Source organism: Dryobates pubescens, chromosome 35 (genome assembly GCF_014839835.1).
Source record: "Dryobates pubescens isolate bDryPub1 chromosome 35, bDryPub1.pri, whole genome shotgun sequence".
Classification (NCBI taxonomy): domain Eukaryota; kingdom Metazoa; phylum Chordata; class Aves; order Piciformes; family Picidae; genus Dryobates; species Dryobates pubescens.
The window spans coordinates 2,898,122-2,924,408 of NC_071646.1; the positions used below are offsets into that span (position 1 = coordinate 2,898,122).

A 26,287-nucleotide genomic window follows, 5' to 3' on the forward strand; every position below is an offset into this window, starting at 1 on the left:
GTAGTAGGAGGCTGTTAATAGGGGAAAAAAGGCTCTTTGTGTCTCTTTACATATCTCTGTCTCTGCTTTCCTTCGTGGGCCACTTGTGTTGTCCTTGCTGTGTGTGTGTGACATGGTCCTCCAGGCACATGGCATGGAGGAGGTGTGGTGCTGGGAGCACTGGTTGGAGCACTGGCACAGCACCCCCAGCTGCTGCTCCCTCCTCCAGTGCTACCTCTGCCCTTTTACAGAAGGCTCTCTGGTATTTAGCTCTGCTCACTGCAATCCAAGCATGCTGCTTGTTTTGTGTTCTGCTTGAGGAGATCTCGATGATGATCTTGTCTGCTGCAATGATTCATGGCCCTTTCAGGCCATGCCCTTTGGAAACTCTCACAGCCCAGCTCTTATTTGCACCTACCTCTTCTGCCTGCCAAAGTTGCTTTCTGTCTAATCAATTAAAATGTGCCTTTAAATCAGCCTTTTGTAGCTTTTCCATTGCCTTGAAGGAGGAAAAAGCATTTAAAAAGCAAGCCATATCTATTTCTAGCTCTTCCCTATAGTCCCAGGAAGGCTACAGTGGATCTGTTGGGCTGGAAAAAAATGAAGGTTTCCATAGCAAAGGTATCCTCAGCCCATGGATTTGTTGCCAGAAGGTACCTAATTGAAGGAACTGCTGAGAAATCAGCAGTAGCCATCTCAGCCCAAGTTCCTGGGGGGGTGTGTGTGTGCTTATTTTATCTTGAGCTTGGATGTCAGTTTTGGAGATGGATTTTGTTGCTTTTTTCAGGGGTGCTGTGTGGCTCTGGCTGCTTTGGCTGTTTTTTCCCTTGAAGCCATGGATTCCACACAGAGCCTTTCAAATCAGTCTGCAGGCTCCCAGGCTAAATTAGCTTTCTCGTAGGGCTGGATTTAGCAGCAGCTCTCTGTTGAGAAACAGAAGCCTTTGCCTGTCAGACTCCCTTCTCCTTTCATCTTCAAGGAAGACCAAACCAGCTTAGTTGTGGGAGGGAAGGGATGGGTCTGCTGGCAGTGGTAGGAGATGTGGTCTCACTTTAGGTAGCTACTTGCATCATGGAGTGTTGTAGTCAAGCCTGTGGCTCCAGCCCAGTCGAGACTCAGCCACGCATCGACAGCATCTTGCTGCTTCTAACTCCTTATTAAAACCAAAAGCTTAATTAGGGGAGGGCTTGGCTCTGTGAATCTGAGTTGGCTGTCAACATACAGACAGCTTCTAAGAACCACTCTTCCTTCCCCCCCAAAAGACCAAAATTGCCTCACTCCAGAGGGCTGAGGCAGCACTTCAGCTGTTCCTGCTTGGCTGTGCTGTGCTGGCTCTGCTCCCCGCTGTCGCCAGCTGATCGTTGGAGTGACACAGGGCTTTGCAGGGCTTTTTGGGGGGCAACCCCAGCAGTTGTGTTGTCAGAATTCCTGATGGTCTGGTTACTAAAAGGCTCCATGGAATGATGGGCTGCTCTCTGGCTTGCTAACTGTCTGTAATCACTGTGAGGGAGACGCTGGGAGTCGGGAGCGCGGCGCTGGCTAGCGAGCGAGCTTGACGTGTGGCACCTTCAATGCTTTCCAATCTGCTGCAATGCACTTAAGGCTCAAGTGAAAGAACTGGTAAAAAAGGCCTTATTTTTCACACTTTTTCCCCCCCTGGATGTAAAGACTAGTGATGACTTGTAATATTGCAAATAAAGTGTTAAATTATTTAGCAGGAAGTGTTTGTCTTTCATTCCTCACGTGGCGAGCGGCTCTCTCCCCGGCACTCCTCAGAGGGTTTCTCGTGTGCCATGAGGTGGTAAATGCTGAGGTCAAAGCCTGCACTTCATGGCCAGAATTCTGCAATGGCAGAGGTAGAAAATGGGCTGAATTTTTTTTGCTGGTGTGGCAGAGAAGTTCCCCTCAGTTTAGGAAAGATGTTGAGATGCTGGAGAAGGGCAACAAAGTGGGGAGGGGTCTGGAGCACAGCCCTGGGAGGAGAGGCTGAGGGAGCTGGGGTTGCTTAGCCTGGAGAGGAGGAGGCTCAGAGGAGACCTTCTTGTTCTCTCCAACTCCCTGAAGGGAGCTTGTAGCCAGGTGGGGGTTGGTCTCTTCTCCCAGGCAAGCAGCAGCAGAACAAGAGGACACAGTCTCAAGCTGTGCCAGGGGAGGTTTAGGCTGGAGGTGAGGAAGAAGTTCCTCATAGAAAGAGAGATTGGCCATTGGAATGTGCTGCTCAGGGAGGTGGTGGAGTCACCATCCCTGGAGGTGTTTAGGGAGAGCCTGGCTGAGGCACTTGGTGCCATGGTTTAGTTGATTAGATGGTGCTGGGTGCTAGGTTGGACTTGATGATCTCAAAGGTCTTTTCCCACCTGGTTCATTCTATTCTATTCTAAACCAGTGCTGACTCCTGAAAGACTTGGTTAAAAAAAACTTGATGGAGAAGAGGCCAGGTTGCCCTGTGGTGAGGGAACACAAAGTCAGGAGCAGAGCCCAGGGTGTTGTGGTGCCTTTACCCAGTGTGTGACAGCTGTGTGGTGCTCAGGGACTACAGCTTGGGTGGCTTTAAGCAACATGTTCCTGGGTTTTAATTGTGTGAGGGTCACACTCCAAATGTGCTTTGTGCTCTCTGCAAAGGGATGTGTGGACTCAGCTGCCCCAGAGTGAAGCCTTTCAGAGTGTGGAATAGAGCCATAAGGTGCCCTGGTTCTATTAATTGATGGTTGTGACACTCAAGCTCAGTTGGGGTGGGCTGGGAATGCTGACAGGTTGCAGACAGCACAGCTTTACAGCCTGTGAGGTTTGGGGGTTGCAGCAAGTGTGGAAGGGCCAAGGCAGCTCCTGGGCAGTTTGACTTAAATGCCACAGATGAATTTGTCCTAACTGTCAGGAATTCTGCAGCACTCTTCCAAAGCTCAGTCCCACCTGAATTATTTCATGTTAGAACCTGGAAATGATAATTAAAGAGTCGTAGAGGTGTCTACAGGAGAGCTGGAGAGGGGCTTGTTGCAAAGGCATGGAGTGATGGGACGAGGGCTGATGGCTTCAAGCCGGCAGAAGGTGGTCTGAGATCAGACACTGGGAAGAAATTCTCCCCCATGAGGCTGGTGAGGCACTGGCCCAGGCTGGCCAGGCAAGTGGTGGAGGCTCCAAGCCTGGAAGCGTTGGAAGCCAGCTTGGATGGAGCCTTGGTGTAGTGAGAGGTGTCCTTCCCCATGGCAGGGGGTGGGATCTAGCTGATCCTCAAGGTCCCTTCCAACCCAAACCAGTCTGACTCTGGGAGCAGCAACCTTGTGCTGAGCAAAAGGCTGTGCAACTCCAGTGCCTTGTTGCCATCTGCTGGTAAAACAGGTGATGCTCTGCAGCGAAACAGGGCCGGCAGCACCTGGTTTGACGTTAGGTGAAGGAGTGTGGAGTGTCAGGGGCTGGTTGGCTTCTGAGTGTTACACCTCCAGTGGGTGTAAATGCTCCCTGCTGAGCGTGGGGGTGGTGGAAGTGGAGCTGGGGGGGTCTGAAATGAAGCAGCTTGCAGCACGTGTCCCTGCTGGAGGATATCTGTCTACCTGAGACAGAGCCCAGACCGAGTAGCACACACTTTTATTTCAAAGGAGAAAATCATGATCATCAAATGAATCCAAATCTGAGTAAAGAACAGGTTAAGGCAAACAAATAGCATCAGGGAATAGAGCTGGTCAGAAGGTTGGGTGGTTGTTGCCTCCCCCAGGGGGCTTCTCTTGCTCTTGGAGCATCCCTCCTAGCTGAAGGTGATGCTGACTGTCCTCCTGTCGTGCAGGGCGTTCGGCCTCTAGCTGTGGCTTCAGGTGAGAGGAGCAGCAAAGCATCCCAGAGGTGTTTGGGAAGCAGGGTCCTGCTCCTGATGGTGTTTGGTTATTAAGGACTTTTTTGGGGGGGGGGTGAGGTTGGGGTTGTTGGGGGGTGGGGGTGGGGGGAGGAAGGTTTCCATTACTGTTGCTTTTCCCCCTACATCATAACCGATTTCAAATGGTGCTAGACAAAAACTGAGACTCTGAACACCAGGAGAAATCGGTCAGCCTGTGTAAGAGACATTTTCCTGGCTCAGAGAAGAGTCCTCTTGTAGATGGCAGCTAGGAATTCTGTACAGATGACTCTGCAGTGCTCTGGCCAAGGCCTTCGTCCACACAGCGACCGGCTCCTCTGTGCCTGAGGACTTGTTTGACAGCAGTGAGCTCAAGCAAAACTAGGTTAGCTTCAAGGGTTTGCACAGAAGGGAAGAGGAACTTCCTGAAACGTTAAAGAAGTTACCAGCAAAGAAACTGAAGTCCCCCCCAGGAGGAGGAGTGGGTTCTGTGTGGAGCAGGGGGCACATCGTGGTGACCGCTGAAGGCGCTTCTCTTGAGGTGCTTTGGAGGGCAGCTTCTCATCTCTGGGAGCTGTGGGGTGGTGGTTCTGTGAGGGTGATAGAGCCCCCAAAGAGAAATAGATCTGCTCCCAGGTAGTTCATTTGGAAGTGTTGGGAAGCTGGTGGCTGTGTGCTGAGTGCACTCTGCCTGTCAGGAGGCACAGGGTTGGGTTTTCATGCAACTTTCGGATCACTTTAACTCTGGACACCTTGAACTCAATATCCATTGTTTATTGAGCAGCAATACATTGGCAAGAAGCTGTTCCTGTGGCTGGCCCTAGCTTGGGGAAGAGGGTGATTACAGTGCTTGGTAGAAGTGTCTAGAAATCAGGTGATGTTTACAGAGTGGCTGGCTGGCAAAGGAATAACCACTGGGGGGGGAAAGGGCTGGGGGTAAGGAGTGGAGGCCGTCGGTGAGGTTGGCAGCTGCTTGATCTCCTCCCACGCTGTAATTCTTGCTCCTAGAACACTGATTTCAAATGGTGCTAGATACAAAGTGGGAAAATCTAAGCCACCATGTGAAACCAGCTTCCAGAGGAAGACACATCTTGTGTGCATGGCTGCAGGCTGGGAGAGAAAATCCTTCACCTCCACCGTACCTGGAGAAAAAGTCATTTGTTGAGCGTCACTGGGAAGCAAGGCAGGTAACTTGGGGTTAGTTACTTGATGGACACACAGCTGGGGTTTGGCAGCTTGGGAATAGTTGGGAATAAGGAGGAGGCATGGGAATGTGTGATGAAGAAAGGCAGCACTCTGGCTCTGCCTGCCATGCCCCCCCTCCCCTCCCCTGAGCCGGCTGGAACATCCTGAAGCTCTTACCAGCAAGTAGTGACACAGGTCTGTGACTTCTCTTTAGTGCAGAGGATGATGAGAGAGGGGGAGGGGAAGGCTGTGTGGTACAGGAGCACTTTTTTCCATGTCATGGCAGATGGAGCCAAGCTCTAAACCTCATTCTGTCCAAGGCAGAGGGTGTTGTGGCTTCCCATCACTCAGCATCAGCAGGGAAATCTGCCTGTCATGATGGAAGTTGCTCTGTCAGCTGTATCACCCCCTGGGAAAGATTGCAGGCTTTCAATAAGCAAGGAGAGGTGCAGGATTTCTCTGTGGTGAGACAAGTTTTGAAGTGTGCAAGGGACAAGGAAAACCAAATGGCATGGAAACTGCTTGGAGTGTGGGTCAGAAGGCAGCCTAAAACAGGAGCAGTTGCAAATGGAGCTGTAAGTGGTTCAAGGAAAGTTGTCGAGGAAGTAGGAGAGTGTGAAAATGAGTGGCTGATGGTTATTGGCAAGGGAAATAGGGCTGAGCAGTGCTGTAGTGCAGCACAGCCCTGGCTCTTCACCCACAGCCTAAGTGTCCCAGTGTGATGGCAGGAGCTGGGGTGTCTGGAAGCCTGTGAGTGACCACACACGTGCATAATTCAGCAGCTATCGACCCCTGGCCACCACATCCAACCCGTGCTGCTGCTGCTGCTGCTGCACAAGCTGATGGAAAATGCACTGAAGTGTGGCAGAGGTGGAGCTGGGGAGTTTCACTTACTGCTGCCCTGGGTTTTTTTGGCAACTCTTTGCATGAGTTTTGTAACCAACTCCAAGGATCTGCTTCAGTGCCTACGTCCTAATGCACACCCACAGGCTGCAGGGGAAAGAGCTCAGCAAGGAGAGGAGAAAAAGCAAGCCTGCCCTGCCAAGAAAGGGGGATGGAGGAAGGGGAAAGAGCTGCACTAGATTACTGGGTCTGGATATTTGCTGTCCTTTCTAAATCCATTATCTGGGGCAACAGGGTGAAAGACAAGTGGAAAGCAGGTTCCCTCCCCAGTGTCTGTCTTGCTGGCACAGTTCTTTCTGAGGCCCCAGGTATTAGCAGTGGAAGATTTACTGCTGAAAAGCAGGGGCCAGAGTTACTGCTGACAAGCTGCAGCACAGATGAAGCAGCACAGCAGCAGCTTTTAGAACCAGGCTTCAAGTGGGGGTTGCTTTGGGTTGGTTTCTTCTGGGTTGGTTTTCTTTTCCCCCCACCCTTGGTGGAAATGTCACTTCTGTTTGTGCTGCTGAAAATGAGAGCTGCTCTGGAGGTCTGAGAGTTAAAGTGGGTCTGAACACCTCTGCATGCCTTCCCCTCTGCCCTCTGGAGGAGACTCTCACCTTCCCAGAAATGCCATGCAGCAGCTGAGGACCAGTGACTCCTGCATTATTTATACTTTGATAAAACCAGCTTTGACTTCATAATGGAGATGCTGCTGCCTCTCCTCCAGGCTACCTGAAGGGTTGCAAGGGACTGGGAAGATCATCTGTGCTGTGAGGATAGGCTGAGGGAGCTGGGGTTGATCAGCCTGGAGAAGAGAAGACCCCAGTGGGACTTTAGAGCTGCCTTCAAGTACCTGAAGGGATCCTACAGGGAGGCTGCAGAGGGACTTTCCATGAGGGTGTCTAGAGATAGGATGAGGAGGAAGGGTTTGAAGCTGAGGGAGAGCAGGGTTAGACTGGAGCTGAGGAAGAAGTTCTTCAGTAGGAGGATGGTGAGAGACTGGAGCAGGTTGCCCAGGGAGGTTGTGGATACCTCCTGCCTGGGGATGACAAGGCCAGGCTGGATGAGGCCTTGAGTAGCTGAGTCTGTCTGGGAGGTGTCCCTGCCTATGGGGGGAGGTTGGTGACCTCTGAGGTCCCTTCCAACCTAAGCTATTCTATCATCTGCTTCAACCCCTGTGGCACTGGCAGGGACACTTGCCCCTAGTCCAGGTTGCTCAAGGCCACTGTCCTGTTGCCTTAAGCTCCCCCTGAGCAGCCAGACTCAGCCCTTTCTGCCAGACTCCAGGTCCACCTCTTCCAAAAGATAGATCCAGGACTGTGCTTTGCAAACCTAACAGCATGCTTGGGCAGGAAGAGCACAGAGGGGGAGGAGGTAAAGAGAGCAGTTGAAGATGCTGTGATACACAGCACTCAGCTATTAATAGGCATCCAGTGCCCCTCAGCCATTGCTGGGCGTGTTGGATGTGTACATATGGACACACACACACGTGTGGAGACAAGCAAATCCTGCCAGCTAGGCTTGGCTTTGGCAGAGTCAGCTGGAGCTGTCAAATGGCAGAAGTTACAACATCATCTGGGGGCTTTCCCCACCTTTTTCAGACACCTTTTAGTAGCAGTGCTGTTCTGGAGCTGCTTTGAGAGCAGCATCTCAAAGCCTTCCACGGACTCCACACTGCTCTCTCCATTCTGCATGAGACAAAGGCAGAAAGGGAAGCACTCCCTGCCTCTTCCATGAAAGGGAACTTCTTCCCCCAGCCCAGGACCTTTAATCTAGCCTACAGGAACAAGGCAAGCCTGGATGCCTCATTTTCCACAACCTACAGCTTATAAATTGAGGCATCTCTGGGCCTTCCACAATGAACCAAGCAAATCCCTGCAGGACTCTGTCTGTATCATCCTTTTGGGTTGCTTTTTTTTCCCCCCTATTCCATTTTCAAGTGATGGAGTCAAAACCTCCATCAGGGCCAGGAGGATGAGCAGAGGGCTGGAGCACCTCTCCTATGAGGACAGACTGAAGGAGTTGGGGCTGTTCAGTCTGGAGAAGAGAAGGCTCCAAGGTGACCTCATTGTGGCCTTCAGTATCTGAAGGGGGCTACAAGAAGGCTGGGGAGGGACTGCTCAGGATCTCAGGGAGTGATAGCACTAGGGGAAATGGAATGGAGCTGGAGGTGTGGAGATTGAGGCTGGAGGTGAGGAGGAAGTTCTTCCCCATGAGAGTGGTGAAGCCCTGGAATGGGTTGAGGCCCCATCCCTGGAGGTGTTTAAGGCCAGGCTGGAAGAGGCTCTGGCCAGGCTGATCTAGTGTGAGGTGTCCCTGCCCATGGCAGGGGGCTTGGAACTAGATGATCCTTGTGGTCCCTTCCAGCCCTGACTGGTACTATGATACTATGATCAGTGTGGAAGTCCCATCAGTTCCAGCAGGGAAACATCAAACTCCCTTCTCCCCTGGAGAAAACATTGAACATGCAGAAGATCTGAGCTTGATGCATCATCCCTCCAGTCAAGGAATGAGTCAGAGTGAGGCCAGGTGCAGGGCAGAGGGGTGTGACAGTGCAAGTGGTGGCCTGTAAGGGGAATTGAAATGAGTGAACTTCTAAGGTTTCACCAAAAAGCAAGCTTCCTCAGTCCCAGGGAGTGTGTAGCTGCATCTGCTTGTTGTGCAGCTCTGTTACTGTGTGCTGGTGCTTAGGTCAGGTATGGACAAATGTGCCCTAACTTGCAGCCTGAGCCAGGCCTGGCTCTGTGATGGTTTCTGCCTTGGCAGCAGCGCTGCCCTGGGCTGGGGAAAGGTCAGGCAGATGCTGCAGCACTTCAGTGGAGTTGATGCATGCAGCTAGAAGATGGCTCTGGAGGTGCTGCTGATGCTGTAGGCAGCAAAAGCAGGGCTCAGAGGGTCACAGGCTGGTTGGGGTGGACCTTACAGATCATCTAGTTCCAACCCCCATGCCATGAGCAGGGACATCTTCCCACTAGACCAGGTTGCTCAAGGCCTCAGCCAGCCTGATTTTAAACACTTCCAGGCTTGAAGCCTCCACAACTCCTCTTGGCAACCTGTTCCAACACCTCACCAGCCTCAGCTGAGCATCTTCCAGCTTGAAGCCTTTTACCCCTTGTCCTCTCACTCCATGCTTTTGTCACAAGTCCCTTCCCAGCTCTCTTGTAGCCCCCTTCAGGTACTGTGAGGCTGCTCTAAGGTCTCCCTGGAGCCTTCTCTTCTCCAGGCTCAACAACCCCAGCTCTGTCAGCCTGTTTCCACAGCAGGGATTCTCCAGCCCTCCATACTTCCCTCAGGAGTTTAAAGCATAATAAAGTGTTGTGGTTTGTTGGGGTTTTTTCCCCCACCTTGATTAGGGCCAGAATAAAAACTCCAGGTCACACTCCTGAGCTCCCCATCCCCTACTCTTTAAGTCCTGTTCCTGCAGCCTTACATTGCAGCATCAGCAGCAAAGTCAGAAGCCAGTCCCTGAGCCTGCAGCCCTTGTGCTACCTGCCACCCACTCCCAGATCCCAAAACCCAGCTGGACCCCAGCCTGGGGCACACTGTGGGGTAAAGCCTGAGGAGCCCCCTGTCCCACTTAGCTGTCTCTGAGCAGTGGGACTGTCAGGCCTGCCTGACATTTGAGTCACCAATTTCTATTCCTATTAAGGGTAATCTGTCAGAGCACTCAGCAGCATTTGTCTAACTGTGCTGAACCACCAGCAAGCTGCCTGTCATCCTGAGCCATCTTCTCAAATGGTCCAGTTGTTCCAAGGCTTTGGGGGTGAGAGGAGAGCCAGGGGTTGGTCTGCTTGTTTGTGAGGGAGGAGCTGCTTTTCCAGGTGCAGGGCAGGTGATGCTAGTGTCTGTGGTGGCTGAACTTTGGCTTGTGATGAGGTCTGAGGTGCAGCTCAGCCTTTGCTCTGCAGGGTGGCCTCCCTGAAGGCGCTCTGCTGTGTGGTTAACTCTTGCTGCCCTCAGTGAGGTTTTGGTAGAGCTCATTCCCAGCATGGGGCTGATGCCAGCCAGGATTCTCCTGAACAGTCCTCTGGCAAATGAGTGGTTTGGATGCAGCAAACCTCATTTTGAGGGCAGAAGAGTTCAGTACTGGTGGTGAGACACTGCACCAGGTGGCTCGGTGAGGTTGTGGCTGCCCCCTGCCTGGAGGTGTTTAAGGCCAGGCTGGATGAGGCCTTGAGCAGCCTGGGCTGCTAGGAGATGTCCCTGCCCGTGGTCTAAAAGGTCCCTTCCACCCCAAACCATTCCATGAATTATGTCTGGGTCACATCAGCCTTCATGTTGTGGTTCTGCCATCCTGATCCACCTTTCCTGTGGGGCTAAAAACCTCCTGCAAGACAGCTTTAACAGCTCCTTGCTTTCAATCCCAGAACATGAACACTGCTTTGCTGTTTGGTGTTGCTTGTCCCAAAGCTGTTGGGAGCTGAGAGGGGCAGTTTTAGCATGGGGACAGATGTCTGGGCTACAGTTTCTAACCTTGTGCTTTGCTACCTGCTCACCTGAAATGGCTTTGACTTGCTTGGAAGCAGAGAGTTTCCTTCTGCTTTTGTTATTGTAGAATGGTTTAGGTTGGAAGGGGCCTCAGAGATCACCTGCTCCAACCTCCCTGCCATGAGCAGGGACACCTCTCAACGGGACTCAGCTGCTCAAGGCCTCAGGATGAGGCATCCACAACCTTCCTGAGCAGCCTGTTCCAGAGTCTCACCACCCTCCTACTAAAGAACTTCTTCCTAAGCTCCACTCTAACCCTGCTCTCCCTCAGCTTCAAATCATTCCCCCTTGTCCTGTCTCCAGACACTCTCAGGAGAGGTCCTTTTGCAGCCTTCCTGTAGGATCCCTTCAGTTACTGGAAGGCAGCAGTGAGGCCCTCCTGGAGTCTTCCCCAGGCTGAGCACCCCCAGCTCCCTCAGCCTGTCCTCACAGCAGAGCTGCTCCAGCCCTGGGATCATCTTTGTGGCCCTCCTCAGGACTTGCTCTGTGTCCTTTCCTGTGAGTTGCTAGGCAAAGACACAGCCCCTCTGGAGGGCACAGGAGCTATTCAACCACGGAATCCTATGGAGGATTTCAGATTTCACAGGGAGCAATGAGGTGAAACTGAGCAAACACACCCAGGGGAAGCAAAGCATTGCACTTACATGACCTGAGTCATGGCCAGGCAGCACTGGGGGCTCATCAGAGGTAGCCATGCAGAGCTTGGCTGAGCAGCACTTTGTGAAACCAGAAAAAAATTGCCCACCAAAGCAGCTGAAGCCAGGGAAGTCATTTTCTGCTCCTCACTTCTGTACCTCTGCCTCACCTTTGGAGTAGAAAGTGTCAGTTGCAGGTGGTGAGAGCAGGCACTGGGAGATGATTGTTGTGATTTGTGCAGTGGCTTCAGGAACATGATGTTCCCCCAACATCACCACTGCAGCTCCTTCAGCTCAGGGCAGGGGGGGGTTACATTCATTTCCTTTGTGGCATTCAAGAGACCAAAGCCTGTCCTGTGCCACTGAAGAGCATACAGGAGCACAGAGTGCCAGATGCTCACTGTGGAATAACCTGCCCTTTGCAGACATGCCTTCCTAGAGTCACAGATGAGGTTGGGTTGGAGAGGACCTTAAAGACCTTCCAGTTGCAGCCCCCCTGCCATGGGCAGGGACATCTCCCACCTGCCCAGGCTGCTCAAGGCCTCATCCAGCCTGGCCTTGAACACCTCCAGGGAGGAGGCAGCCACAACCTCCCTGGGCAGCCTGTGCCAGTGTCTCATCAGCCCCACTGGAAAGAGTTTCTTCCTAATCTCCAGTCTCAGTCTGCCCTCTTCCAGCTTCAGTCCTTTTCTCCTCTTCCTCTCCCTGCAAGCCTTTGCAAAAAGTCCCTTCCTAGCTTTTTTGCAGGCCCTTTTCAGGTCTCCCTGAAGCCCTCTCCAGGCTGAACAACCCCAACTCTCACAGCCTGTCCCCACAGAGGAGGTGCTGCAGCCCCCTGACCATCCTGGTTGGAGGCTACAGGAGAGGAGAGCACTAAATCCCCTGCCTGGTGCTGGAGCTGGCCGAGGGAGCAGAGGCAAGGGGAGAGCTCTCGTTCATCTGCACTTGCCTGCTGCTTCCTGCTGTGCCGAGCTGCAGAGCTGGCTGTGGGCTCTCCTCTGACAGGGGTTATTGGATTCTGGTGACTCCAGGAGTGCAGTGATTAGTTACCACTGTCTGCAGTAGAAGGACCTGGCTAAAAGAGCTGGGCCAAACTCCTGGCTGACTCTCCTGATCGTTCCAGCTGTTTGCTTTGTAGCCGCTCCCAGGATGGCAGGTTGGAATAGATGATCTCTAAGGTCCCTTCCAACCTAAGCCATTCTATGCTTTCCATCCCTGTACCTTCACTGTATGTTTGAGAGCCCTCCTCAGTGTTTGAGGAGCATCTGAGCTCTATATCCGAACAGCAAAGCAGTGGCCGCTGCTGGACACCTCCCTACCATGCACCACTTGCACTGGATAGAGAGTGTTTGTGTGGGGAGCTGCAGAGATGTGCTTAACTCAGAAATAGCTCTCTTCCTTGGAAAGCTTCAGGTCTGAATCACACTGTGTTGGCTCAGTTTTTAGCAGACAAGCTCTCACATATGCCTCCCTGTAGGCGAGGAGTCGTCACTGGCAGAGGGATTAGCAGCCAGGTTCTTTCCCTTTGAAAGCTACAGAATAACCATGCTGGAGGCTAAGGCTGACTCTAAGCATGGGCAAGGCAGGAGGCTGCCCAGTGCTGGGGGTTTGGAAGGGTGGACTAGCAACCCTCTGAGCAGGGAAGGTCTGCTCCCAGCCATGCTTGACCTGCTCTGGCCCCCACGTTCCTCTCTGTTCAAAAGGAGACAGATGAGGTGCCCCCACATTGAACTTTGCAACCATGGGGACAGAAGTGAGTTTGCTCCAGATCCTTGGCATTAATCACTCCCCTGCTGCCTGGGAGGCCGAGCCCAGAGCCAGCCCTAACGTAGCCATGTTGCCCTGAGTCAACTGAAAATACTCATGACAGGGGCACAGAGGAACACCAGGAGAAGGTGTGGAATCCTGGGAGGGGACAGGACAGCTACTGAGCTGAGGTACCTGGAACTGAAAGCTGGTGAGGGGCAGCCCTAGCTTGGCAGATGCTGGTGAGCAGAGAGTAGCCTGCAGACCCCTACGGGACAGACATGCAAGGACATGCAGACACCGTTTTCCCTCTACTTCCCTGGAGTTGAGTGCTAGTCCTTAAATCCCTGCTGCTCCCAATTCCCAAGAGTCCAGTGGAAGTCTTGGGAGGGGGAAAGGGTATGAGGGAACTAGAGCAAAGGTTTTGCAGTTAGCTCAAGCAACGAATGACAGATGTGGATTTTAGAAGGCCTGAGAGAGGAGGCAGGACCCTGTGGATCTGCAGCTGTGGGCTCAGTGGCCCATCACTGCAGCAGCATTCATTTTCAAGCCTCACCTCCAGAGGTTCAGGCCTCAAGCACTTGCCACAGTTGCAAGAAACGTGGATTAGGAGTTCCTGAACCAACTGGTTGCCGACAATGAGTCAGGGGAATGACCTTGCAGCAGGCAGCTCATGGTACCTCGCTCGGAGCCGTGCCAGTATAAACAGCACTGGCATCTCTGAATGCTGCTGAAACCATTTTGTGAGATCCCTGCCTTGACTTTTCTTTCCCCCCACCCCCTACTGCTGCCTTTCCACCAAAACTTTTGGGTGGGCGAGACCAGAACAGAGTTCTCACTTCTTGGCATCTCCACAACCCAGGCTTGGGAGTATCCACGTCTATTTTCAGCTGTATAGAGGAGATGGGCAACTCCTGTCTCTTGCCTACTTCTCTGTCCATTAAGAGTCAGCAATACAGACACTTGACTGACTGAAATCTCAGCCTGCCCCCTCAGCCCCACCCATGTGAAAGGGTGAGAAAACAGCAGGGGGAAGTTTCAGAAAATCCTAGATGGCAGCAGTGGATTTTCTGGGTAGGTCTGGAAGTGGTTGGTGAGAGGAGCGAGGGGCAGAACACTTGGACACGTTAATTAATTTGCCCCAATAAGCAAAGGTGAAACGTTTGCTGGTTGATTTGGGAGCTCCTCACAGCATCAGTCGAGCTCCTGACGGAGAGCCCAAAGCTGTGTTTGTGTGACATGGAAATGAAGAGCAGCATCAGCAGCAGTGCTGCAGGCTTAGAGTCTACTCTGAGCCACAAAATGGCTCGAGGTGCTGTCGGCGTCGGTCGGATTCCTTCACCCTCTGTGGGTGCTGATCCCCCTGCCACTTTGGGGATGCTGATGAACTTTTAACATCAGGATTAAATTCATCTTTCTAACCATATTCAAGCTTCTGCCCTCATCAGCTCAACTCCTTAAAGCAGAGGCAGGGACCAACAGCAAAATCGGACTGCGTCACAGATGTAACATGACCATCGGCAAAACAAGTGCAGGAGGAGATCATGGCTGTCTCGTCAGTCAGGGAGCCTGCCCTCGCTAAGAACAACATGGTAAGGCTTTGCAATTCATGTTGGGAGCCTTTGCAATCCTTCACTTCCCTTTCCCCCAGTTTTTGCCATCCTTCCAACAGCCACAACTCCCAAGAAAATGGCTCTCGCTCTGCCCTCGGACCCAGGGCGCTACCGAACGCTGCGTCATAATGCCGCACTGAGGCTGAGGGACGCGACCGACCCCCCCTTTGCCCAAGGAAGGCGACCCAAACACCCCACAAATGAATCAGCTCACGCAATGTCACACACACCAGTGGCAGGGGGGGAGAAATCACGGCTTCCCCAAGCTCTATTTTGCAGCAATAGGCAGCAGACCAGTACAGACCAGTTAGCCACGCACAGCTCACGCAGCGGAGCCAGCCCAGCCCTATGCGCCAAACGGCCGCGTCCTGTGCCACGTCCCCTTCTCAGCCTTCTTTCTTGCCAGTCCTACAGATAGACCTGCTGACAGTAACCTCAATTCCCAATTAATGAGATTTGCAGGCAAAGTTGAACATGGAAATAACTCCTCTCTTAGCTCCCTCTCCTTACCCTCCCTGCTCTTAGGCGCCCTGAAACCATCGCTGCGGCAAACGCGGTGGGAGCGGAAAGGAGCAAACCCGAACGCGGCCCTGCGCCCAAAAGCACCCCACTGCCCGAGCAAGAGCACTGCCTGCCTGCCTTCCACTGCACCTCCTTCCAAAGGGCTGAGAAATGCCACTAAGGAGCACCATCTTTGGTCATTAGCAGGGGTCTCCACCCCGCAACTGCCATGGGGAGAAACGCAAAGGGTTGTCCGTTTGGGCAGCACTCGGAGCCAAACTCAACCCACCCCTCTTGCACACAACCGAGCATCGCTTCCTTCGCCCGGGCTCCCCAGCATTACCTCCATGGCTGCCTCGCACTGTTCCTCTGTGTGTGTGTGTGTTTATGCCTGTCCATCTTGCTGCAGGGCCCACCGGTGTTGCTGCTATTCCTGTTGTTCCCCTGCTCTGCGGAACTGGCGCTGCAGGAGGCAAGGATGCTCCAAGGGAGCCAGCTCCAGCCAGCGAGGCTCAGTGAGTCAGGAGGGGTTGTGACGACTGCAGTGAGAGTCTGAAATTCCCTACGGAATCTGGCAGAAGAGGAGGGGAGGCAAGAAAGGTGGAGATGGGAAAGAGGGGGGCAAAAAAGTGGGGAGTGGCACCTAGAGCCTGTTTTCTCCTTCCCTCCCTCTCCCTACCGCCGCAGTGCCATTGCAAATGGCGTCCTGCCCTCCGCGGCACTGCGCAAAGCGGCGGAGCCGGGGTTCAGACCGCAGCGCCTTCGGCCTTCGGGACCGACGCACCGCGGTTTGGTCGGGACGGGGGTAAGTGCATGAAATCCAACCCTGCTTCTCTCTTCCCTCTCTCTCAGGCTGTTGCTCAGAGGACAGGCTACCGCTGGAGGAATGGAGCCGGTGGGCGCAGTGTGTTGGAGCCGGTTCTGAACCCCAGTGGTTGTTGCTAAACAACCAGACCTGACGCTGGAGATGTCAACGAGTGAGTAATGCAGATGAAATGCTCCTGCTACCATCCCCTTCAACTTGGTTAAGCCTCGACAGGATGAAAAGGCTATGGAATCATGTTCCCTATGCCATAGGAGAAAGCAAAGTTACCACTCCACTGCTTAATCGGGAAGAGACTTCCTCGGCCAAGAAGGACCAAGCTCAAAGCTGGTTGTGTCCTCGGCACTTCCAGGCAGAGCTGCCATCTTCATTGCTGGTCGCTTGAAGAAGAGAGGTGGAAAAAATAGCACAGTAAATGGTCAAGAGAGAAAAATATTCTCCCTGTCATTTCCTCAGCCTCTCTCTCTCTCTGGAGCTTCTCTCAGCCCTCACTCTCCCATTCGTCCTTACCCCCAGTCCTTCAGCCCCAGCTTTCTCAGGCTGGTAGTTCTTTAGCAAACCTTTATGGCCCCATCATCTGGAGCTGTTTTGAGCTCTCCCGGATGTTGCCGGGCCCGTGGCAAACTCGCACGTAAATGCTGACAAAAGCTAAGCTTGGCCAGGAGTGGGTTTTCACTTCTCTAATTATTCCTGCAATGTAATTTCCAGGTGCAGTCCCTGCCCCGAGCAGTTTCCAGTCCTGCCACCACTTCACCACCTCAGAAGGAAGAAGGAAGGAAGCGAGGAGCGGAGCCCCAGACCCCTCTGCCTTCCCCTTCCCCACGGCGTGCAGCTCTGACACGTCATCGGCACCACCGCGCAGCAAAACGAAACCTCCGCGGCACCCACACGGGGCACCCGCGGGTGCCAGCTCCAGACCGAGGCGTTCGCTGCTCCCTGCCCTCCTGCTGCCCCTTGCTCAGGGGGGCACGGAGGAGCGCGGGAAGCCCTGGCAGCGGGCAGGGAGCTGCCGGCACTTTGAAGCAAGTGAAATCAACGTTGAGATTTGACACCCAGCCCTCGACCAATCCGGGAGGGCTTTTCACCTGCCATCCTCTCCTCGGCCAATGGGAGGGCAGCTCTGGGCTGAGAGCCCTCCCCGGCCAATGGGGAGCCAGCTCTGCCACTTAGTTAATGATGCAGCAGTACAGGGAAGACTATCACATGTGAGCTGGACCGCTGCCAACATGGAGACACGGAGAGAGCAAGGTAAACAACTTTCCAACGCCAAAATGATGACATTTAATCCCTAAATGCTAGCTTCCCGTCTCGACTCATCCTTAACCCCTTTCAGCTAGGCTGGAAGCCTCTGGAAGGCACCAATCTACCTGTCCCCAGTGCTTTTAAAAACTGGCCGAGGTGCCCTGCAATGATCACTGCGTCACCGTTTGCCACTTGCCCAACTACGCAGTGACAAAGCTCCGGAGCCGCCGTTAACCCTGCCAGCCGGAGCCTCACCGGCGTGCCAGCCTCTGGAGAGAGACAGGCAGACAGGGGGGGTGGTGCTGGTGAAAGGAGGGGGTGTGGGGGGGGGGACAGGATAAAAAAGCCCAACCAAAACACACAAACAGCAGTCTTTGCAAAGTTGTCATCTCTCCCCCACGGCTGCTGCCCTCCTCTGCAGCACGGCAGTGCCGGCCAGAGCCACCTCGGTACAACCTGTGCCGTCGCTCCATTGAGAAAACAGCTCTGACGCAGAACACAGCAACCAGCCCCAGCCAAAATCCCGACCGGAGAGGCACTCTGGGATCCCGACTCGGGGGCAGCCCGGGGGAGGACGGGGACAGCCTGGCAGGTCGCGTCAAAGCCGCGGCTGCGGCTCCGGCCCCGTCCTGAGCAAAGGGTACGTACGTGGGGAAGCCGAACCGGACCGGAGAGCTCTGCCCGTGCCCCAGCTGCGCAGTCCTCAGCCCTCCGCTCGCCGGCTGGCGCCGCAGAAGAGAAGGTTCCAGAAATTTCCTTGCCGTTAACCCTTGCGGCGTCTGCCCACTCTCCCTCCCCGTGGGATTAAACGCGCCGGGTCTCCAGCATCGCCAAATGGGTGCAACCTCCTACGCCGGGCGAGCCCCGCTCCCACCTCCCGCCGACGGTGGCTGGTGGCAGCAGCCCGGTCCCCTGGTCTTGGTGTGACTTCTCTCGCCGGAGCCCTCTCTGCCTCTCTTGCTGCCTCTCTCCCCTTCCTGCTGCAGCAGGGCTGTTGCTGGTAGAACCTATCGACGGAGCTTGCTCTCTCTCACTCTCTCGCTGAGCTCTGTGACGCAGCTCTAAATTCTCCAGCCTGCTCCCTGTGTTATAAGAGCGGAACTGCAGCTTTCCAGGGAGCCCGTGCCAGCCGTGCCAGGGCCAGGCACACCGAAGGGAACGTGGCTCCTGGACTCTGCACCTTGTTTTTTTTGGGGTGTGTGGTGGGGGGGGGGGGGGGAGAGGAGTAGAAGTAATGATTATCTTCCTCACCCTCTGTTTCTCTTCTTCCTCTGAGCCCTCGCATCTCCTTCTCTGCTTCTGAGTCATACTGGCTGGGGTTTAACTCTTTTAGGCTGGGTAGGCAGCAGTACAGATCTCCCAACGAGCGCAGCCGAAACCACAGCCAACTTTGTGGTGGTTTCTGCCTCTTCAAGAAGGAAAAAAAAAAAGGAAAGGGGAAAAAAAAAAAAAGCCCAAAGCAAATCTTCTTGGCTCTAAAAAACAAACACACAGAGGCACACACACACACACACACACACGTTCCAGTTGAGAGTTACTGCTTTTGGATTAACCATTTTGGTGACGGGAACCACGACTTGGCTGCTGGGTCACAGGGAGAAATTTGGGTACTGAGTGGAGAGAAGGAAGAAATTTGGATGTGGAGTGGAGAGAAGGAAGAAATTCTTCACAGTGTGAGGGTGGGGAGACACTAAACCAGGTTGTGGATGCCCCCTCCCTGGAGGTGTTTGAGGCCAGGCTGGATGAAGCCTTGAGCAACTGAGGCCAGTGGGAGAGGTCCCTGCCCATGGCAGGGGGCTTGCAAGTAGGTGATCCTGAAGGGTCCTTTCTGGCACCCAGCCATTCTGTGGATCTCTCAAATAAAAGATTTGAGGCCTACATCCTGCAGAGCCCCAGCAGGCAGGTACCCTGGGGCACAAGGCAACTTAAAGGAGCTGCTGCTGGGCATAAAAAAGCAGAGGGCTACTGCTGGAGCCACAAGACCCTGCTGTGCTGGCCAGAAGACATCGATCTGAACGTGGTTCAACCACTGGGCAGATGCATGGGGTGAGATACAGTGCTGAAAGTGCTGGAAAGCTATAGGCTCCTCTTAACCTGGATGGGATTAATAAGTGTTATCACACACACAGATTCAGAATGCTCAGTGTAGGCAGGGAAGCTAATAACTGCATTCCTGGAGTCACCAGAATCCAATAACCCCTGTCAGAGGAGAGCCCACAGCCAGCTCTGCAGCTCGGCACAGCAGGAAGCAGCAGGCAAGTGCAGATGAACGAGAGCTCTCCCCTTGCCTCTGCTCCCTCGGCCAGCTCCAGCACCAGGCAGGGGATTTAGTGCTCTCCTCTCCTGTAGCCTCCAACCAGGATGGTCAGGGGGCTGCAGCATCTCCTCTGTGGGGACAGGCTGTGAGAGTTGGGGTTGTTCAGCCTGGAGAGGGCTTCAGGGAGACCTTGGAGCAGCCTTCCAGTACCTCCAGGGAGAGCTGGGCAGGGGCTTTTTACAAGGGTTTGGAGCGACAGGATGAGGAACGGTGGCTTTGGGCTGGAAGAGACTGGAGATTAGGGAGAAATTCTTTCCAGTGAGGGTGGGGAGACACTGGGACAGGTTGCCTGGGGGTGGGGGTGTCCGGATGCTCCCTCCCTGGAGGTGTTCAAGGCCAGGCTGAGTGAGGCCTTGAGCAAGCCGGGCTGGTGGGAGGTGTCCCTGCCCATGGCAGGGGGGGGTTGGAACTGGGTGATCTCTGAGGTCCTTTGCAACCCAAACTGCTCTGTGAACCTGGAAAACGTGGAGGAGGATCTGTGGCCGCTGCAGCATCTGGGAATCAAAGAGAAGCCAAGCAGCAGCGTGTGAGGAGCTGTGTGTCAGGCTGCATGCACCAGAGAGCAAGCCAGAGAGCAGGCAGCCCGTTTGAAACAGGGAACCGAGAGACAGCTCACTACTACGTCTGCCATTTTAATTCCCTACTTCAGAGCTGCCTCTCAGCTTTGGGTTTTTTCACTACAACCAAAGCTGAAGTAACCACTGTTGGTTTTTTTTCCCCTTCTCTTCGCAGCGTCTGAAGAGCCTGAGCTATTTTGGGATTTGTCTGTACTACACTGAAAATGACACCTGTTGCACACAGGCACATGAGAGCCACTGCAGGCTCCTGCTCGCTCACATAGGCTCCCACAGGAAAAGCAAGGAAGAAGGTCCTGTGAGCTGGGCACCTGGGAGAGCAGCCCAGAGGATCCTGTGAGCTGGGCACCTGGGAGAGCAGCCCAGAGGATCCTGTGAGCTGGGCACCTGGGAGAGCAGCCCAGAGGATCCTGTGAGCTGGGCACCTGGGAGAGCAGCCCAGAGGATCCTGTGAGCTGGGCACCTGGGAGAGCAGCCCAGAGGATCCTGTGAGCTTGGGGCCTGGGAGAGCAGCCCAGAGGATCCTGTGAGCTGGGCACCTGGGAGAGCAGCCCAGAGGATCCTGTGAGCTGGGCACCTGGGAGAGCAGCCCAGAGGATCCTGTGAGCTTGGGGCCTGGGAGAGCAGCCCAGAGGATCCTGTGAGTTTGGGGCCTGGGAGAGCAGCCCAGAGGATCCTGTGAGCTTGGCACCTAGGAGAGCAGCCCAGAGGGTCCTCTGAGCTGGATACCTGGGAGAGCAGCCCAGAGAGTCCTCTGAGCTGGGTACCTGGGAGAGCAGCCCAGAGGATCCTGTGAGCTTGGCACCTAGGAGAGCAGCCCAAGAGGATCCTGTGAGCTGGGCACCTGGGAGAGCAGCCCAGAGGATCCTGTGAGCTTGGGACCTGGGAGAGCAGCCCAGAGGATCCTGTGAGCTGGGCACCTGGGAGAGCAGCCCAGAGGATCCTGTGAGCTTGGGACCTGGGAGAGCAGCCCAGAGGATCCTGTGAGCTTGGGACCTGGGAGAGCAGCCCAGCCTCTTGCTGTGGGGTGCTGGGGGCGACCCTGCTGAACCGAAGAGTGAGACAGCAGTAAAAAAATATCTGAGAGGCCTGCTGTAGCTGCTGCAAGGGGAAGCCAGCCCTCCATGTGACCAGAAGAAGTAGTGCTTGATCAACTAAATGCCACCAGACAAGGTTTCTTATGCAATCAAACCCATGGGACTCCAAGGCTCACACAGAGCCTTTGTGGCCGAAGCTGCGACGTTAACTGCTTCAGCTGGCGACGCCGCGGCGGGGGGAGCGCGGTGGCTCCTCAAATGAGTCACCCCACGGGGATGCTCGCTGGAGCAGGTTGGTGTCTGCTGTCTCTGCTGGTTTCAGTTACCCCCTGAGTCAGCTCAGAAGCTCCCACAAGCAGGGGCAGGGTGGGTTTCTCACGTTCCACGTCACTGTGCGACGAGCCGGGGGCCCTCTCGCCGGAGCCGCCCTGCAACGCTCTGAGCACGACTGCATCCAGCACTGGAGCAAGGGGGAAGACTCAAGAGCCTCAGAAAGGGGACAGCTGCTTGGTGCCTTCAGCTTATGGTGGCTTTTGTCAGTCTTGGGGCATGTGAAGAAAGTAAAGTGGAGCTTTGATTGGTTTCAAAGGACCTTTTTTGGGGGGGAAGGTGGATTTGCTTTCAGGGTAGCATTCGCTTTATGGGCCACTTTCATGTGAAAATCAGCAGCCATGGGACAGTGCCACCTTTGGCTAAGTATCCACTTTGTGGTGGCACTTGGGCTCCTGAGGAGGCTGAGCTGCACTGCTCTGGGAGACACTGGAGTGTGTAACTAAGAAAACATGACAGTGTGGAAAGCTGCAGCACTTGCAGCTGGATAATGAGGCCCCAAGAAAATAAAGTCATCTTCTCAGGCTGCTAGTCAGGATTTGGCATTTTCTGTGAGCTGAAGGAAGGAAATAGAAGCTGTGGTGAAAATGTAGGCTGATTTTCTGGTTTCAGTGGAGCTCCTGTGCCTCTTTTGTTGCTGGCTGGGGAATTTCGTCCTCTCCCCTTCCCTTCCCTTCCCTTCCCTTCCCTTCCCTTCCCTTCCCTTCCCTTCCCTTCCCTTCCCTTCCCTTCCCTTCCCTTCCCTTCCCTTCCCTTCCCTTCCCTTCCCTTCCCTTCCCTTCCCTTCCCTTCCCTTCCCTTCCCTTCCCTTCCCTTCCCTTCCCTTCCCTTCCCTTCCCTTCCCTTCCCTTCCCTTCCCTTCCCTTCCCTTCCCTTCCCTTCCCTTCCCTTCCCTTCCCTTCCCTTCCCTTCCCTTCCCTTCCCTTCCCTTCCCTTCCCTTCCCTTCCCTTCCCTTCCCTTCCCTTCCCTTCCCTTCCCTTCCCTTCCCTTCCCTTCCCTTCCCTTCCCTTCCCTTCCCTTCCCTTCCCTTCCCCTCTTTTTCTTTCATCATAAAAGCAGGAGGCAGAACTTGGCTTTGGTAAGAACTGAGTATGAGGAAGCAAAGTCCCAGGCTAGAAAACAAGGCTGGTAAATGGAAATAATCCCCAGCTGTGGCTGGATCAGATCAACCTCAACCATCATGAGCTCGACCTCACCATGCAAATGGTGGAGGAAGAGTCCTTCCAAAGCCAGGGCTTGACCTGATGGCTGACTACAGCTGAGCCATGGTGCTTCCATACATAAAAAAAGAAGGTTTGATAGTGCCAGACAATGGAATGAGACCAGGAGTTACCACTGGAATGGTTCAGGGGAAAAGAAGTCTTCAGGAGGGTGGGAGGGGTTCACAGAATGCCAGGTTGGAAGGGACCCTAAGGATCATCCAGTTCAACTGTTCTGGGTGATGGTGGAGTTGAAATGAGCTGGACTTGTCAGGCTGAGTCTTGAAGCTGTCCAGCCTAGGGGACTCCACTGCTTCCCTTGGGAGATGATTCCAATGACTGCTCTGATGGGGAAACATTTTCTCCTGGAGTCCAGTGGGAATGTCCCCAGCAGTGACTTGCCCCCATCACCCCTTGCCTTTTCCATGGGACTCTGTTCAAAGGGAGTCTCCATCCTCCTGCAAGCCACCCTTTATGTCCCGGACCACGGTGATAAGGTCTCCCCTGAGCCTTCTCTGCTCAAGGCTGATCAAACCCAGCTCTCAGCCTGTCCTCCCTTGGCAGGTTGAGGGACTGAACCCCCAACCATCACTGCTCTGTCTGTTGCCTCGGCATCATGAAAGGCTCAGAGAGCAATTCAGGGAGCAGAGGAGGTTCTGCTGATGCTGCCACTGCTAACAGACCAAGCTGCAGCTGGAGCTGCATCCTCAGTGCTCTGGCATCTCTTGTGCTGTTTAGAATCACAGCATTCCGATCCCTGGCATCCCTGTGTGCTGTTCAGAGTCTCGGAGTTGAGATCTCTGGCCTCTCTTTGTGCTGTTTCCTGCTGCCATGCTGCAGTGACCTTCCCGGCAGGAGCACACCGAGTCCGACGGTACAACATCGAGCCCTCGATGCGCGTCACGGTGGGTGTCGTGGGTCAGCAAATCACTTCAGCCCCCCACCCGGGCAGGTCCTTGGGCTTCTTAATGAGCGGTGAAAAAAAGCCCTGGCGGTACCACCCGCACTTCCAGCTTCCTGCTGGCGAAGCCTGGGCTCGGCTTGCAGTTTAAATGCCACCAGCAGCCACACCTTCCTCGGCCTGCAGGAAGCGGCGATTGTTAAACCCGGGGCACGGTCCTGTTCAACCGCAAAGCTCGGATCAAATAATCCGCTGAAGGCCTCGGCGGTGCCAAGCAGATTCCTGCCCAAGCTGCAGCAGCTCTCTGCAGCTGTGGATCCACAAGCCCTCGACCTCTGTATCACAGATATACAGCAAGGGTTGGGCTGGGAGGGACCTTAAAAGCTCAGCCAGTTCCAAGCCCCCTGCCATGGGCAGGGACACCTCCCACCAGCCCAGGTCGCTCAGGGCCTCATCCAGCCTGGCCTTGAGCACCTCCAGGGAGGGGACATCCACAGCTTCCCTGGGTGACCTGTGCCGTGTCTCACTGCTCTCACAGCAAAGAACTTCTTCCTGATGTCCAATCAAATCTACCCTGCTCTAGTTTCAAATCACTGCCCCTCGACCTGTCACCTCCAGCCCTTCTAAACAGACCCTCCCCAGCTCTCCTGGAGCCCCTACAGGTACTGGAAGGAGAGCAGGGTGGTGGGGGGGTGGTTTGTCATCCTTTTTGTGGGAGGAAGGGGGATCAAGAGAACTGGGGGGAAGTGCTGTGTTGAGATCAAGAAACTGTCAAGCCAGGGCTGTGGGTTTGTTCCCCAGAGCTGTCAGGGATGTGCTGGCAGCAGGTAGTCGCATTTGCATGAACCTCTTGCATCCTGCATGCAAACCTTTGCCCACACAATGACACAGGCGTGGAGATGGAAGCCTGCAGGTGCAAACCTGGCCCTGCCTTTGAAAGAAGCCTGGAATTTACCCTGTGAAGTCTCTAGGCAAATGCCAGCTGGAAGAGCTGAGATCCTTTCCAAAGAGGTGGCACCACAGTAACATACAGGCTGCTTCAAAGCAGAGCTTGCACCCTGTGGTGGAGCTGGGTGTGAGGCATTCAGCGTCCCCCACCCACCCCTCTGCTCCCTGTCCTGCAGCATCCCTGCCCACCGCGCTGCCGGAAGCGCTGGAAACCACTCTGGTTGCCCCCTTGACCACTCTGCCGGCTGTGGGAGAGGCAGTGGGGGCAGGCAGGCCCCCCGGAGCCGCGCTTCCATGGCTGAGGAGCTAAGAGAGCTGAGACAAAAGTAATTATTCCAGCTATTAGCTGCTAAGAATAGAGGTGGCGGGGGTGCTGTGCATGGCTGAGGTGCGCTGGCAGCAGGGGAGGCACAGAAATAGCCCTCTCCAGCCTCGGCGCTTCTTGGGAGCTTCCTGAGTCACTCAAACGCACGGCGGGGGCAGGACGCACGGCAGGTGGGGTGGAGAGGAACATCCACCCTGCCCCTCTGGAAAGCAGGGCATGGCCCTGGGCTGGTTGCTGGATTTTCTTGGGGGGGAGGGAGAACGACGACACACGGACGGCCGGGACACGGTGGGGACGGAGCCGGGGGAAGGGCATTTTGCTGAGGGGCTTTGCCCTAAGGATCATCCCCATCCCAAGGCTCTGGACCACCCTGGTGCTTCCCACCCATCGCAGAGCACAGCTGGGGCAAGGAAAACTCCAAACTCCGCACCTGATGTGCCTGCACTGCTTAAAGGTACTGATGTGGGGTGGGGGGGTCTGATCCTGTTCCTTCCTCCCACCATCCTGGGGCACCAATATTTGCAACAGCCCAGCATTACCCGGGGTATGTTTGGTGTGTGTGTGTAGGAATCTATTGATCTGGCTCCAAACTGTGCTTGCTGATGTTTTCCTAACTGCTAATCTGCCTGGAAGTTCCCTCTACAAATAGATTCTAAAAGGTTAAACATCCGAGGAGCAGAGCTTTAAAGACAGGGTCTGTAAAGGAGCTCAGCTGGCTGCTTGGAGGTGCTTCTCACATCTCCTCCTGATGCTTTTTCCTCCTCCCTTCCCTCCCCAAAACAAACCTCACGTTGGTATCACTTCATGTTTCCACTTAGGACGGCTTGGAAGAGGCGATTTTCCTTCCGTGCTGTTTGTGCAGCTCAGGGTACAACACATTCCTGATCCATGAGTAGGATCCCAAACTCGGGAGCAAAAAGGAATAATAACGATAGGAAAAGCTGGACAACTGTTGGGTTGGGGCTTTTGATGTACTAGGGCAACCTTTGGATTACTTCAGTGCTGGAGTTTTCCAGCTGTTAGAGATGAGGGGGGGAGGGGGAGGATTTTCATAGTATAGTATCATAGTATCAGCCAGGGTTGGAAGGGACCACAAGGATCATCTAGTTCCAACCCCCCTGCCATGGGCAGGGACACCCCACACTAGATCAGGCTGGCCAGAGCCTCGTCCAGCCTGGGCTTAAACACCTCCAGGGCTGGGGCCTCAACCACCTCCCTGGACAACCCATTCCAGGGCTTCGCCACTCTCATGGGGAAGAACTTCCTCCTCACATCCAGCCTGAATCTCCCCACCTCCAGCTTCATTCCATTCCCCCTAGTCCTATCACTACCTGATACCCTGAGAAGTCCCTCCCCAGCCTTCTTGCAGGCCCCCTGCAAACAGAATTAATAAACAACAGAAAAAAAGGACATTTTGGGGGGGGGGTGGGGGGGGGTGGTAAAAAACCTTCATATTCAAATGGAACAGAACCAAAAAACCACAAAAAACCCAAACAAACCCCCACTCCCCAAAACACCACAAAACACCACAAAAAAGCCAACAAAAAAATAATCAAACCCAACCAAACCAAACCAAACAACCAAGAAAAAAAAACCTGAAACAAAAAAACCCAAAGAACCCCAACAAAACCAAACACCAAACAAAAAAACCCAACAGAAAGAAAGAAAGAAAGAGAGAAAGAAAGAAGGAAAGAGAGAAAGACAGAAAGAAAAAAAGAGTAAGAAAGAAGGAAGGAAAGA

The 26,287-nt window shown here is 54.3% G+C and overlaps 1 long non-coding RNA gene across 2 annotated transcripts; it reads right to left on the reverse strand.

Annotated features, from left to right (window-relative positions):
* Positions 1 to 3,905: 3,905 nt before the first annotated feature.
* On the reverse strand, positions 3,906 to 18,104 carry LOC128898903 (uncharacterized). Of its 2 annotated transcripts, XR_008463021.1 has the most exons (5): positions 17,563 to 18,104; positions 15,943 to 16,052; positions 15,193 to 15,420; positions 5,162 to 5,393; positions 3,906 to 4,941 (listed from the first exon to the last, which is right to left on the reverse strand). It is a non-coding gene; the product is annotated as an uncharacterized LOC128898903 (long non-coding RNA). The 2 variants fall into 2 exon arrangements; XR_008463020.1 differs by lacking the exon at positions 15,193 to 15,420.
* Positions 18,105 to 26,287: the final 8,183 nt, after the last annotated feature.